The following is a 16,549-nucleotide window of genomic DNA, read 5'->3' on the forward strand; positions in this document are numbered from 1 at the left end:
TTACTCTTTGTTGAATCCTCGAAGATGCGAGTGCTAACGGGGATTAAATCCAGAATTGGAACCCCACGCACTCGGAGCTCTGATCAGGAGCTCCCACCCGGCGGCCATCTTGCCATACCATCTTTTTAAATGTTTGTAGTCTTTCTTATATAGCTGAATTAGTACTTCATTTAATGGAAGGAGATGTCGGACAATTAATGCATCTGAAACCTTGTATTTTTATATTTATGAACTGTTAGACCTGGCCCTTTTTGCAGGGTTTGCCCCAAACCTTTTGTATTTTGCCTCCTATTTTTCTGACTGTTTTTGTTGGCTATATGATTCTGGGCTCTTTACCACAGCTGATCAGTGCTAAAGTGCATATGCTCTGTGTGTAAACTGTCATGTTGACCTGACAGATGCACATATTTGCTAGGCCCAAACCTTCCCTTACATGTAAGGCAACCATAAGGCAGGCCCAAGGTACCCCCATGGACAAGGTGCAGTGAATGGGAAAGGTAGGACATGTACTGGTGTGTGTGATATGTCCCGATGGTGAAATACTGTGATTTTCGTTTTTCACAGTTGAAAGGCTGTCCCATAGGCTATCATTGGATCTGTACTGTAACCTCTTTACATATGTAACTTTCCATTGGGACAAGATGGAAAAATTGAGTTTAGGCTCTCTGAACTCAGAATTTAAAAACACACCTTTTAGTAAAGGTGGTTTTTAAATTGTGTGTTTGAAAATGCCACTTTTAGAAAGTGGGCATTTTCTTGCTTTACCATTCTGTGTGGCTCTGACCATTTGTGTATTCAGAGTCTGGTCTTGGAGTGACGGTAGCTGGGGATGTGCATTCACTCTAGATGTTCACAAGAGGGGTTGAGGTGTGTCTTGCCTTGTCTTGGTGACCCATCGCTAGGCGAATAGACCTGGTCAGCATTTAGAGCGGTGAGAGGAGTTTCGCTAGCTCCTGATTATGTTGTCTCTCCTTTGTACAATGCTGTCTCCACTCCCTGTGGTCATGCTGGACCAAGGAGGACAGACCAGCTATGGACTGAGATCAGAGACTCTGCCACAGACAGAACAAATAGAAAATGGGGTATAAGTATGAGACCTTAACCCCCAGGACTTTAGATTACTTTAAAAGACTAAGAGGACCCTGCCAAGAAGAGGAGCGGAAGAACTGTGTGACGAAGGTTGCCTTTTCTGAGTAGGGGGTGGGTTGGCCTGCAGTTGCTGCTTCGGTCTATGGTGGAGGTAAAGGACTGACTCTTTTTGCCCAGCTTTGGTATCCTGCTTGTGAAGAAAATCTCCAAGAGCTTGTGCATGCTTGCCACCTGTTGAAAGTTTCTGGGAAATCAAAGACATCATGGGAAAAGATCCTTGCTCGGTCTAAAGGTGACACACCTGGTGAGAAAGCTGAAGAGCTGTGTGAGGAGTGCTGCCCTAGATGTGTGCTTCCAGTTGCTGCTCCTGGCTGAAGCAGATGAAGGACTGGACTTCACCTTTTCTTGTTTTTAGAATAGAAAAGTACATACTGAGCAGCATATTCAACAGCTTGGAAAAGGAAGCATGTGGTTAGTGCTTCGTTTCAATACGTGGGAGGAGTGCTGTTTGTTCTGTTCCCGTTAAAGGTCCTCGCAGCACTGTACTATGGGTGCCATCCTCCCAAAGTAAACATACAACCAGGGCTTTGCTGAAGTGGCCCTGTGCTTTGCAGGACCCGGTGTGAGGAGCACTGGGCCGGCTTCATCCAGGAAGGCTGTATAGAGGAAAGAATCCTGGACGCAGCCCCCGCTGGTTGCCGTAGCAATAAGGGAAATGCAATGGAAGCCTGCCAGCACCGCCGGAAGGAAGCTCCTTTATTGCCCAAGCTTGTTCCTGGCAACCAGGCATAGTGTTGAGGGCCACGGAGGACAAAGCCTGGGTGCAGGTGGGGCCAAGGGAAGCAGCAGCCTCCCAGCCACATCAGGCCAACAGCAGCAAGAAGTGAAGAGCCTCTTGCCCTTCTTATCAGTGTTGGGAGACCCGAGGAGGGCTCCCAACACTGTGGTGGTGCTAAGCCTAGACTGGTGGGCAGGCATTGTTGGGATTGGATACACTAGACCAGGAGAGGTCTCCTAGTTGTTCTGTTCACCTATAGCTGCATTGCACGATCGAGGGCAGCTGTCCCTTTCATACCTTTGGGGGCATTGTTTTACGCTTGTGGCAACTGCGGGGCAAGCCTAGTTCGGGCCCTCACTGCATTCATCTCGGTGGCTGTGCCACATCTCTGTAGGCAGCTGCCTCTCACTATTGGGGCCATTTTGTGCTTTAGCTCTTCTTATAGTAAATGCATTTGTTTTTAAATCCTGATGCCAGAATTTATGTCATGTTATGCCCTAACGAGGACGTCATTTCTGTGATGGTGTTCATGACATGTGCAACTTATAGCTAATTACATAGTGCACTACCTGTTATGTTTATGACAGTTGCCTTATGGCACGGTGATTTATGATCTATGTATTATTATGACAATTGCCTAGTGGGAAAGTGATCTATGAGATTGTGGTCTATGTGTTTTATCTACAATATATGAGATATCTTTATATAACCTTCTGTGAAGTCTCTTTGCAGTGTGCCTAGTGGGTCACTGGTATGCATTGCAAATGCATTACACATTGCCTCTGAGATCAGCCTGACTGTAGGCAGCATGGGGTTTGCTGGGGGGGGAGTAGCTCGTGAGGAACATGGTGGCAGGCTGAGTGCCGGTTGCAGCAGACCCAGGAGACGCCTGACGGCTGAAAATACTGAGTAAAGCAGCGAGTTCGCTAAAGGCTGAATGCGGTGGATAGCAGCGGTAAGATGCAGATGTTTGCAGCGTAGTAGAAACGCTTTGTAAAAACTAAAACGCTTCCTTTTTTCTCTATTTGCTCGAGGTAACCGGCCGTGCCGGTATACTATTGGCGGCGGCGCTAGGACTCACGCATTGAGCGGGACTTATGACACGCAAGGAGGCGTCTGCACAGGGAAGCCCGGAAGAGCGCCGGCGGAGCCTTTGGGCTAGGATACGCTCCGTTCTCGCACAGCAGCGGTTTAGAGGGCCAGTCTGCAGCATTTTATCTAATGAGCAAGATGAGAAAGATGGGCAAGTACAGGCGGTAAGGTGCAGTGCAGAGAGGCAAAAACCGAAGCGTGGGTTTATGGAGCTAGCACTAGTAGACACCCCAGTTAAAATCGTAAGTGAGGGGGGGGGGGGACTTTAACAGCCAAGGAGCGCCATATAGAGCGTACTACAAGGCAAGGGCCTAAAGCCAGGTCCTCTTCCCCACCAGGGAGACGAAAGAACAGGTATCAGCTGAGATCTCGGCAAGAGTTGAGAGCAGGGGGAGCACTAGACCTCGAGGAAAGGGAGCAACCAATGCCATTAACCCCTTGTAAGGGGAAGAAAAAGGCAACCAGTATAAAAAAGTTTAAGGGGTTCAAAACTGTTCTGTCATTAGTAAAGAATACTCATGGAGCAGACAGAAAGCCCAGTTACACAGCTAGAACCTGTCAGCGCTACGCTCCCCTTAGAAAACCGATTTGGCCCCCTGGAAGGTCTGTCTAACGCCGGGGATGGTTAACAGTCAGAGCAGACAGAAGTGGAGGCAGGAGGCGAGGAGGTAGGGGTAATTGTGGCCCTGAAAAATTGGACAGGATGTGGAGCTACGGCAGGTCCAGCCAAAGCATATAAGTTCCAGCATACCCTCCTCCTCTCCCCTTCCTTCTCATAGTACCCAGGCCCTGGAAAGAACACCTGGCCCTCATGACACTGGGCTTCAGACGCCCCTGGCACTGGTAGAGCCTTACTCAAATAGTTTGATGGTTACCCAGGAAGAGAATGTAATCCAGGGCCAGCGTCAGGGCCAGGGCCAGAGCTTTAGTTTGGTTCCAAGACCGGGAGAGCCAAGCGAATCAGGGGAGTTGGATGGAGACAGGCTGGGTTATCTTTTTCAGTCCTTAAGGGGAGACTTGATGACTAAATTTGAAATTTTAGAAGGCAATCAAAAGGCGATACACGATAGGTTCGATCTATTGGAGTCTAAGTTAGATGATGTTATTTGCCGCACTGGGAAGTTGGAAACGGAAGTTGTAGCTTTAAATAAATCAATTCGAGGGAACTCAAAAGACATTGAAACTCTTAGAGCACAGAATAGATCCCTGGCTACAGACGTGGAGAGACTGGAAACTCAAGCTCGAAGAAACAACTTGAGAATTCTAAAGATACCGGAGGGTGAGGAATTGGAAGATATAAAAGGATTTGTCTGCAGGCTTCTAAGGGACGGAGTCTTAAAAGACCGTCCCGATATCGACTTGGAGGCGGAGATTCAAAGGGTACATAGAGACCCTTTCAAGCTGCATGCAAATAGGAAAGCGCCAAGAAAGATATTGGTAAATTTTCAGACCTTCAGTGTTAAAGAGCTAATTCTGGGGAGATGTCTTTCCAAGTCAGACCTCCATTATCGGGCAAACCCTTATCTTATTAGATCAGACCTAGGAGCAAGAACAGCACAGCGACAGTAGGAGCTAGGCACTAGAATGCCAGAACTGAGATCTTTTGGAGCCCAAGTACAGATGAAATTCCCCGCCCTGCTAAAGATCATTTGGAGAAACAAAATGTACAATTGCACTCAGCCCGAGGATGTGGATAACCTTTTAGCCTGGATGAGAGAGAAATAAGATAAGTCAGAGTGGCTGAAGCTGGGCTAAAAGGTGACCTGGACGGGGTGAAGGGATGTTTGGAAATAAGGATTGAGGAAGGCAAATAATACAGAAGTTGTTTGAGGCACAGAGTGATATGTAGGATAATTAGAGGCACAAAGGGTGTAAGTAGAATAGAAAAGAAGGAAGAGAAAAATGGAGAAATAAAAAGAGAAAAATCAGAATCTGAGTTATAAGTAGTAAAAAGTTATCCTCAAATGTGTTATGATAAACAATCCGCTGATGAGGTTAGTTGAAGTTAGCATTAAGCCAGAGGTATTTCTCCTGGGGTTCCAAAGGCGGTTTCATCGTCAGGTAGGCTGGGGGGTTCCTCTGGGGGAGGGTTCGGGTAGGGTACTGGGTGAAGGGAAAAAAAAAGATAAAAAATCCTCATATATGGAAAAAGTTTTTATATACAGGGTTCAGGATGGGCGAGAAGTAAGAGCCTGGTTATGAGTAGGTCAACTAATATTAAAACCCTTTCTTGGAACATGAATGGAATGGGGAAAGAAGGAAGCAGTCCCGGGTTTGTGAGTTTTTAAGAAATTCAGATGCACATTTCATGTTACTTCAGGAAACGCATCTTGAGGCAAACGCTTGTAGTGCACTTTTTGAAAAATTGAGGTGGGTGCAGGAAATTGTATGTCCTAGACAGATTCGAGCAACTAGAGGGGTCGCAATAATCATCAGGGCGAATAGGGGGATAAGCTTGAAAAATTGTGAAACTGATCAGACAGGAAGATGGTTGGTGGCAGCCTTATCAGTTTACAATATCCCCTATACTTATGCAGTGTACTACGGCCCCAATGATGATAATCCTGGTCCTCTCTTTAAGTTAGCGGCAGGTTTACTTGGGAGCACGGGTCCAGTGATCTTGGGGGGTGATTTTAACTTGGTTTTCAATCAATATATTAGACAGGACCTCGAGGGCCAAATATCATGCCCCCACTAAATCACTTTCTGCTTTAGGATGTATGATGAAAGATTTTAATTTGTTAGATGTAAGGAGGACTAAATATGGTTCCACTAGGGGATTTACATTCTACAGTAAAAAGTACAAACACTATTCAAGGATAGATCATTTTTTAGTGGACCAACACTTGCTTTTAGACATAAGCTCCCTCGCGCATACACCGGTTGGGATATCCGATCACGCTGTTGTTGAATTGGACTTCCTATTAAGCTCGAGTCCCTTAAATACAAGATGGACACTGGAGAGGACATTGCTACTCGATGACCAGGTTAAAACAGAAGTGAAATAAAAGACCAATGATTTTTTTACAATTAATATTGGCTCCTCTACCCCTCAGAATGTCTGGGAATCCTACAAGGCGTTTTTAAGAGGTGTGCTGAGCTCTCTAATGGCCCATAAAAAGAAGACTATAAAAAACAAAAGGCGGGAAGAATTGGAGGCAATAACTAGAAAAGACTCAGAGTTACAAAGAGCTATTGTTTCAAACAGAGAAAGGATCCCGGTGTTAGAGAAGAAGCTATTCGGTCTACAGCTCCAACTAAAAATTAGTGATGAAAAAATCATTAAAGAAAAATGGGAGACCAGTAAATTAAAGAATTTTGAATACGGAGAAAAATGTGGGGCTCTTCTAGCTTGGAAATCCAGAGAAGAAAGAAATAGGAACAACATTAAAGTCCTAATTCAGAGGGAAACAGGGGTCTTAATTGTGGAAGATGGAGGGATAAGAGAGGAAGCCAGGGGATTCATGCAAGGCCTATATACGGAGGATAAGAATTCGGAATCAGAGGCGGTCCAGACTTGGTTGACCCATAGAAATCTGCCCCAAATTTCTGATATAGATAGGAGGTATCTGGAAAGCGAGATTATGGAGGGGGAAGTAATAAACCAACTGAAGAAAATGAAGCGGGGTAAAGCTGCTGGTTCGGACGGGCTGACCAATTGAGGTTTATTTGGATCACTCAGAGCAATTGGTACCGATCCTTACTACACTTTTTAACTGCCTACTGATTCATGGTTACAGTATCCCCCCTACATGGGCTGAAGCCACAATCACTCATTGCAAAGCCTAATAAAGACCCTAAGAAAATTGAGTCATATAGGCCAATTTCCCTCCTGAATTCAGATATGAAGCTATACTCTGGGGTTTTAGCCACTAGACTCGCTAAAATAATAAAATCTATTATCCACCCAGATCAAAGGGGGTTTATCCCAGGAAGGCAACTGAATGAGTTAGCTTTTCAGGTGATTGGAGCCATAGACCACGCTGAGGATAAAGGCCTTCCGTTAGCCTTGGTCGCAATAGATGCGGCCAAGGCTTTCGACCAGGTAAATTGGAAATATCTATGGGCTACTATGGTCGGGTTTGGGTTCCCTCCAGTTTTCATAGAGGGCATTAAATCATTATATCAAAACCCACAAGCAAAAGTCTTGGTTAATGGGGCCTTATCAGATTGGTTCAATATATCCAGCGGAACACGGCAGGGCTGCCCCTTGTCCTCCCTTTTGTTTGACATTTATATGGAACCTTTTGTTTGTGGTATCAGGGCGGACAATGTAATTCAGCCCTTTAGAATAGCAAATCTGGAGTTTAAAACTGCTTTATATGCAGACAATCTTCTCCTATATACTTCCAATCACGTAGAGGCTATACCAAGGCAATTTTTTTTAGCTGATGAGTTTGGAAGGTTATCTGGATATCAAATCAATAGGGAGAAGACAGAGATAATGAGGGGAGGGGACAATAGTATTCCTATTCAGGGTGCAAAACTAAAAATTAGATACTTGGGAATTTATTTAACTCAAGAATTAAGGAATATCCCAAAAATCAGCTGGCAGACTGTAGTGAAATATACCAATAAAACACTAACAAGATGGGGTAGTCTGCCATTAAACATATATGGTCGAGTTAACCTCATTAAAATGTCCATACTCCCTAAGTTGACTTTTTTTATATTATTCTATCCCTTTATCTTTTCCTTTGAAAGAAATTGCGAACCTTCAGGGTAAGATTGGTTCTTTTATCTGGGCTTGTAAATCCCCCAGGATAGCCTGGAAAAAACTATGGAGGGGTTTAAAGATCGGGGGTCTGGCCTTACCAGACCTACTCTTATATTGCCATGCCTTTCAATAAAAAAACTTCAGGCTACTAGCTAATGTATTAGACTCATCTTCACAGGGCCGTTTATTTCAGGCTTTATTATATGATCTACAACATGGCCAAGAGTCTTTTTTATTTAAATTTGGCGACCAGAAATTTTATAAGAAAGTCCGTCTTAAGACTTTGCAGACTGCATAACTGGGGGTATATTCGAAAGGCACTGGGAATCCCATATTACCATACCTATACTCCAGTCTGGGATTCTCCGGGCACACCAGTCTGTCTTCGGGACCAGTTATCCCTGCCCATAAAAACAGCAGGAGTGCAGAAATGGGGAGATCTATGGGTCGATTCCGGTCTTATGGACTGGAATTCTCTAGTGTCACTCACAAACGGGTCACTGACGAGATTTAAATTCTACCAACTATCTGCATGGTGGTCAAGGCAGGCTTTACAGCGGGAAAAAGATACTGGAATTCTTGACTCAATCTGCAAGAGGGGAGGTTGGAACCGAGAAGTATCGTACTGGTATAAGCTACTTACGGAGGCAAAAGGAATGTTGGATCGTGAGTTGGAAAGCCTCTGGGGTAACGCTATAGCCGATTGTCCCGAAGAAATCAGTAAGATCTGGACAGACTCTTTCTCCTTGTCTCAGAGATTAATAAAACTGGCTAACTTAAGGAGAAATCACCTGTTTACGGCCTATCGGTGTATTGGACCAACGCCAAACTGTATAAGGTAACACAGGAGAACTATTGCTGCCCCTGCTGCAAACTCCTAGTAGCAAACGACATGCATATATTCCTGGAGTGCCCTGAGACCCAGGAATATTGGAAGGCGATAGTTGACTTTCTGGAAGAGGTCTTATCAACTACTATCCCCTGCTCTCCTAGGTTAGTATTTTTTGGTCTACCATGCGGGTATAATACTAACAATTTTTCCTCACAATTTATATTTTATATGGTAGTTATAGCCAGGAGGGAGATCTGTAAAGAATGGAAGTCAGCGGCTCCCCCCAGAATTGCAGACTGTTTAAAAAACATCATGGAAGTCAGTAAGATGGACATGGATGGTTGAGCAGAAAGCTCAGGGAATGTATGGTCGGAACTAGTGGCCTGGTCAAAGAAGTAACGGTCCGATGATTATGCCAGAGGTTTGTGTCGGTCCTGTCCTCCTCTAGTCTGAGGTATTCCATCAAGAGACAGAGGAGTTGGATAAGGAAACAACCCACCTCTAGGAGATCTCTGGCTGCTATATATTGACTCCGGGGCGGCACCAAGAATGTCAGTATAAAAGGCATCAGAGAGACCCATCTAGAGCATATAACATCTGGTGGCATATATGAGGACAAAAAAAAAAGAAGAAAAAAAAAAGAAGAAAAAAAAAAAAAATCGATAAACCTGACTGCTTTGCCAAGCTGCCAAGGAGGTGAACAGGGGTTATCTTCCGTGTGTAACTCCCTCACCCAGACTAGCATGGTGGGGGTCTACCTGGCTTAGGTGCATACACTAGCCAACCAGAAACCCCATTTCTAACATGTACTCTAAGCCATACCAGCTACAACTACCAGAGATGTTTGGGCTGGGGCAAGGTATTTTAATCGGACAGGATCATAATAACTATTTCTGTCAACATCAATTGAAAGGAATTAAGAACTAAGGCATCTCTTTCCTCAATTTAGTTTAAGACAACATTACCAAATCTGGATTATTGTGGAATTAAATAATGTAATTTCATTCTGGGATTTTTCATCTAATTTCCTATTGTAGGTCGGGATAGCTTCTGGGTAATGGTCAGCATTACTCTTTCACATATTACAACTGCCCAGCAATGCTCACATTCCTGTGTATTGTAATGAGATTGTGATCACTTTCTACCCAACGTATGATTTCCATATCGGCCAAATGTTTCTTTAGAATTGATTAAGCAACTGTCTATAAGTAAACCTGCATACCACACTTATATGCATTAAGAGTTGGGGAATCTGAGGTGGTATAGGTGCTCAAAAAACACAGCCCAGATTTTATAAGAAAAGTTTGCTTTCTCCTTTTTACTAGGTCGTTTTCACCTCAATCTAGAATTCTGTACACCTCAGGAAGGATCCTCCCCAACAACTTCACTATTGATTATTTCACGAGTGGGAAGGTGTTCAAATTCCCACATATTAACATCAAACTGCGCATACAATAATCTCAAAGGCGTTTCACATTGTGCTTCAGACCATGTTAAATACCCTGAGAACCTCTGGTGACATTAGAGGAAGGATATATATATTGAGAACATGAATGCTAATAATTTCCATGCCAACCGCTGTTAGTTTCACATGCTAAAAATTAGAACCATTGCAGGCCACATTTATTTGCTGCAAATTATACCACAGTTTGTAAGAGACTTCATTGAACTTAAGAAAGCCATCTACAACATTCTCTAACAGAGGCAACATTTCTTGAAAGCAACAGACCCCATAATAACTAACAAAACTCACTTATTTTCAATTCTCCAATCTACCATTCGGACAAGTAATATCCTAGATAAAATACCAATTGGGCCCTCAATAAAAGCCCTTATTCCCACCAACCAACAAGCCTCATACAGTTTCTGCTCATTTTTAGAATGTAAATTATTATGTGACAGTCCGATCCCTCTTGGTCTCGGCCTCTTCCATTGCTTGCCAATGCTGATGCTAACCATCCCCATTTTTGCTCCACTCCTATCTTAGTGTTACTATTCATTCTTTTTGGTAGTTTAACCGGTCTTGAACGTTCACCACTGGTAATAAGCAGATTTATCAAGTTGTCTTTAATAGCAATTTCCATCTTGTTTTGGTTAGTGAGTTTTGAAGATTAGGCAGATCTTAGCCTGTTTACTATCCTGGGCAGAAAGTTCGAGGAGTGGGGATTCCATTCTTGATTTTATTGCCTTGGGTGGGCTCAAGCATCTTCAAGTAAACGGAGTCTCTTGATTTCTGCGCAAAGCGGCTACTATCTCATTTTGAGTGGGTAATATTATCCAATTCAGCATACACAAAGGCTTCTACAATTTTGGTTCAATGCATATTGCTCTCTAGCTCAATTGGGATGTCTGGCAGTGTGAATTCTATTCCTGCCAGGGAACTCCCCAAAGGGAGAGGATCATTCAGTAGTACACTGAATATGGAACTATACTGCTCGGTCCACTGTCCCAATTTGAGATCTAAAGGCAGGCTGTGCATCAGTCAAATCACTCAGCTATAGCTTGACAAAACAGTGATAACCATGATGTGTAAGTTGTTCAGATGCCCAAGTATAAGCCTACTAATGTTGAGCGAGGCAAACTCAACATTTGTAACTGAAATTTTCCTACCAGCTGTTGAGGGGTTCCCCAAACTCACAAGTTTTGTGTCCTGTGACATTAATATTCTTAGGAGGTGGTACAGCATTAAAGAAAAAAAAACATATAAAAGACATGATCTATTCAACGGCATTGTTATGTTCATGTCAGGGAATAGATCTAAAACTCTAATAGCATGTATCTATATTGTGACAACTCCCTGCATGGAACCTTATTCTAGCATATCTGTTGTCATTTTCGGTACCACCATCATCTTTCCTATATCAAAGGAAGTAGCTGAAGGGTTTAGCATTCAATTATTGGCTTGTGAGACAAGAAGTAATGAGGAGACATTACTTTGAAGTGATGAATCATCACCTAGTTTAACGTCAGGATAAGTTGTACAGCGATTTCATCTGTTAGTGACACTGATTTTCCCTTTATTATGAAGGTACTTTTTCCTTTATTCGCCTTTTATTTTTCTTCGTCTTTTATTCCACTGGAAGATTGATTGCATACTACTGTTGTCTGTATACCATCATATTGTCCTTTTTTGCTCTCTACTTTAACAGACAGTAAATTGGCAGGAGTTCTTTATCAACTATTATCTTTAGAACCCTCCTTGATCTATGGATTTATACCATCTTCTGTTCTTAACTCAAACCCTTCTGTTGGCTTGTGACTAGACCATTTTAGAGAATAGTTTCCTTAAAGAATAAACAATCAAACCCTCCTTTTTTACCTCTTGATTGTTTTTGTTCTTGGGATTCCTCTTCATTTCCATCTTATCATTGGAGGATGATGACAGTGGCTCTATTTCACTACGATTTATAGCCCTTTGTGGGTGTTTCATGGGTTTGTGAGGCTTCAAAGTATTAATCTCACTTTTATTCTAACTTATTTTTCCAGTGGGTTCCCTAGACACTATGAGTTCCAGGGTTGTCTTCTCATCATTGACCTCTGTTGGTTGGATACTCATATGCAGTTTATGTTGGCTGACAACCTCATCTGGTTTGTAATTAGTTTGTAGTGCTACATATATATTTACTTTATGCTTTGGTTATGACTTGAAGTATCTTTGATGATAATGACAAAATACGGTCCGTCATTCGCGGCGACTTCTATATTAACAAGAGTGTAGAGTTCAATACTCTGTATAGAGCATTAGGTGCTTATGAGATATTTAGTTCTTGCTTACTTTGATACGTGGGACGGGCTGCACCAAACTGGGTCTGACCAAGCATCTTCAAGAAAACTGGTGGAGTAGTAGTGTCTAGTTCGGTATTCACTAAGGCTTCTATAGTTTCGGTTGAACACATATTGCTCACTAGCTCAATTGGGATGTCTGGCCAGAATAAACTCCATCCCCCCCCGGGGAACTCGCCAGAGGGAAAAAATCTTTCAATAGCCCTCCAATATTAACCTCATTACTAACATTTGAACTGGTACATTTGTTCAAGAGGTCCCTTCTTTCTTTCTATTTCTGTGTTTTAACACTATTTAAAAGATGCGACCACTGTGCCTTGACTGGCTGGGTCGCCCCCACGCTCCTCCTGCTCCTGCCTGCCGTGTTATTTTGCCGCTGCAGGCGACCCAGCCGCCGCTGAGCCGCCCGCACTCGTCTTTCCCGCTGCTGCCTACCTGCGGCCCCGCCCCCCGCCAGCCGATTGGACCCCCCGCTCCCGCCACCCAGCGGACCCTCCCTCCCGGCTCCCTTCTTAAGTGGACACCTTTCCTGCCTTCGGGAGCGACCACTGTGCCTTGACTGGCCGGGTCGCCCCCAAGCTCCTCCTGCTCCTGCCTGCTGTGTTGTTTTGCCGCTGCAGGCGACCCAGCCGCTGCTGAGCCGCCCGCACTCTTCTTTCCCGCCGCTGCCTACCTGCGGCCCCGCCCCGCCAGCCGATTGCCCCCCCCCGCTCCCGCCACCCAGCGGACCCTCCCTCCCGGCTCCCTTCTTATGACGCCCCCACGCACGCGCAGCGGGCGCGCCAAAGGCAAGCCCGTCTATGCCCGTCCGCGCCACGCTCCTCCTGCCTGCCGTGTTGTTTTGCCGCTGCAGGCGACCCAGCCTGCGCTGAGCCGCCCGCACTCGTCTTTCCCGTCGCTGCCTACCTGCGGCCCCGCCCCCGCCAGCCAATTGGCCCACCCCCCGCTCCCGCCACCCAGCGGACCCCTCCCTCCCGGCTCCCTTCTTATGACGCCCCACGCACGCGCAGCAGTCACGCGCAGCAGTCACGCGCAGCGGGCGCGCTGATTGTGCGCCGAAGGCGCGCCAAAGGCAAGCCCGTCTACGCCCGTCCGAGCCTGGACCGCGCCCAGCGCCAGGACCCCATGTCCCCACCACAGATGCAAGACTACACGACAGACCTACGACGCCGCCACTCTCAACGCACTCAATGCCGGCCGGAACCCTGCCTGCTACCGAGACGCACCCACGGACCCTTCGCCTGCCAAGCCTGCCGATTCACCTGCTACCGGACCTGCACCGCCCCCGCCAAGTCCAGCACCAGCAGCAACCACCTGAAGTGCATCCTGCTCAACAACACCCGCTCCGTCCACAGGCACGCCGTGGAACTCTGGGACCTGCTCGACGCGACAGCACCGGACGTCTCCTTCCTCACCGAAACCTGGATGAACGCCTCCTCAGCGCCCGACATCGCCATAGCCATCCCGGACGGATACAAGATCACCCGGAAGGATCGCGTCAACCAGACGGGAGGAGGCATCGCCATCGTACACAAGAACACCATCCGCATCTCGACTAACTCCGACGAAACCTTCGCCGCCGCCGAACACCTGCACTTCCAGATACACACTGACCCCAAGACCACCCTCCGAGGCACCCTCATCTACAGACCACCGGGACCACGGACACAATTCAGCGAAGACATCGCAGACTTCATCAGCCCGCACGCCCTTGCCTCCGCCGACTACATCCTCCTAGGGGACCTCAACTTCCACCTGGAGAACAACAACAACAACAACAGAAACACCACCGCCCTGCTGGACAACCTCGGACTCAAGCAACTACGCCGGCCACACGCTTGACCCCGTCTTCTCATCCAGCAAGCACATCTCCTTCAGCCACGCCACTGGACTCCACTGGACCGACCACAGCTGCGTCCACTTCAGCTTCAGAAGAACTACGACCCCCCACCACCCGCAACAGGTCCCCCGCCGAAGCTGGAGCAAGATCACCGCCGAGCAGCTCACCGTCTCCCTCAGCCAGAACACTCCCACCCGCACAACGGACCCCAACGAAGCAGCCAGCAACCTCACCAAGTAGCTGACCGCCTGCGCCGATGACCTCGCACCACTAAAGAACCCTCCCAGCAGACCCGGCAGCAGGAAAACCCCCTGGTTCACCGACAAACTCAAGGAATCCAAGAAGAACTGCCGCACCCTCGAGAAAGCCTGGCGGCTCGACCAGACCACAGACAACAGGACCTCCCTCAAGCACGCCACCCCCAAACACCATCAGCTGATCCGCGCCACCAAGAAGACGGCACTCAAAGAACGACTGGACAACAACGCCCACGACAGCAAGGAACTCTTCAGCATCGTCAAAGAGTTCTCCAACCCCAGCGCCGGAAACAACAACATCACTCCCTCGCAAGACCTCTGCAACTCACTTGCCTCGTTCTTCCACCGCAAGATCGCAGACATACACAACAGCTTCGACGCACAGACCACGCACCCTACCACCGAACCAACGCCCGCCACCACCACCCTCTGCAACTGGACCCCGATCAGCACCGAAGACACCACCCGCACGATGAACTCTATCCACTCCGGATCACCAACCGACCCGTGCCCACACGACGTCTTCAACAAAGCAGACGCCATCATCGCACCCCATCTCCGAGACACCATCAACTCCTCCTTCCACACCGCCAACTTCCTGGAGAGCTGGAAGCACGCCGAGCTGACCGCCCTCCTGAAGAAACCAACGGCGGACCCCACCGACCTCAAGAACTACCGTCCCATCTCGCTCCTTCCATTTCCGGCCAAAGTGATTGAGAAGACCGTCAGCAAACAGCTTGCCGCCTTCCTCGAGACGAACGGATCACTCGACCCCTCGCAGTCCGGATTTCGGGCCAACCACAGCACCGAGACCGCCCTAATCGCAGCCACCGACAACATCAGAACCCTGATCGACAACGGGGAAACAACGGCCCTCATCCTCCTGGACCTCTATGCGGCCTTCGACACTGTCTGCCACCGCACCCTAGTGAAGCGCCTCAGCAACATCGGAATCCGAGAGACAGCGCTGGAGTGGATCATCTCGTTTCTCACCGGAAGAACCCAGAGAGTCCGCCTTCCTCCGTTCAGATCCGAGGCCACCGAAGTCATCTGCGGTGTACCACAAGGATCTTCACTCAGTCCAACCCTCTTCAACGTCTACATGAGCCCCCTCACAGCCATCGCACGCCAACACAACCTCAACATCATCTTCTACGCCGACGACACCCAGCTCATCCTCTCCCTCACCAACGACCCCACCACCGCCAGAGCCAACCTACACGAAGGGATGAAAGACGCTGCCGACTGGATGAGGAACAGCCGCCTTAAACTAAACTCAGACAAGACGAAAGTCCTCATCCTGGGATCAACACCCTCCGCCTGGGACGACTCCTGGTGGCCCCCGGCCCTGGGCACCGCTCCCAAACCAACGGACCACGCACGCAACCTGGGCTTCATCCTGGACTCCTCCCTGTCAATGACCAGACAAGTCAACGCCGTCTCATCCTCGTGCTTCAACACCCTGCGCATGCTCCGCAAGATCTTCAGATGGATCCCCACTGAAACCAGGAAAACCGTCACCCAGGCACTCGTCACCAGCCGACTGGACTACGGGAACACCCTCTACACCGGAACCACAGCCAAACTTCAAAAAAGACTCCAACGCATCCAGAACGCCTCCGCACGACTCATCCTGGACATCCCCGACACAGCCACATCACCGGACACCTGAGAAACCTGCACTGGCTCCCCGTCAGCAAGAGAATCACGTTCAGACTCCTCACCCACACACACAAGTCTCTCCACGACCTGGGCTCCAAGTACCTCAACGACCGCATGACCTTCTACACGCCCACCCGCCAGCTACGATCGACCAGCCACGCACTTGCCACCGTACCACGCATCCGCAGAGCCACCGCCGGAGGAAGATCCTTCTCCTACCTGGCAGCCAAGACTTAGAACTCTCTCCCCACCCACCTTCGGCGAACCCAAGACCATCTCTCCTTCAGGAAGCAGCTAAAGACCTGGCTGTTCGAGCAGTAACATACCCCTCTCCCCCAGCGCCTTGAGACCCTCCCGGGCGAGTAGCGCGATATACAAATGCCTTGATTGATTGATTGATGCTTTGAGACTGCGAACAAGTCAAAGCCACCCACCTGAGTGCCTTAATTAGGATTGCACTCCGTACCCCCAACTCCTATAGCACAAATCTTCATTCACT

The 16,549-nt window shown here is 47.5% G+C and overlaps 1 protein-coding gene across 2 annotated transcripts in view; it reads right to left on the bottom strand.

The window, feature by feature from the left end:
- MOV10L1 (Mov10 like RNA helicase 1) overlaps positions 1–16,549 on the bottom strand; it is a 1,040,774-nt gene that overhangs the window by 540,733 nt on the left and 483,492 nt on the right. The window lies entirely within an intron of this gene.

Source organism: Lissotriton vulgaris, chromosome 1_1 (genome assembly GCF_964263255.1).
Source record: "Lissotriton vulgaris chromosome 1_1, aLisVul1.2, whole genome shotgun sequence".
Classification (NCBI taxonomy): Eukaryota; Metazoa; Chordata; class Amphibia; order Caudata; family Salamandridae; genus Lissotriton; species Lissotriton vulgaris.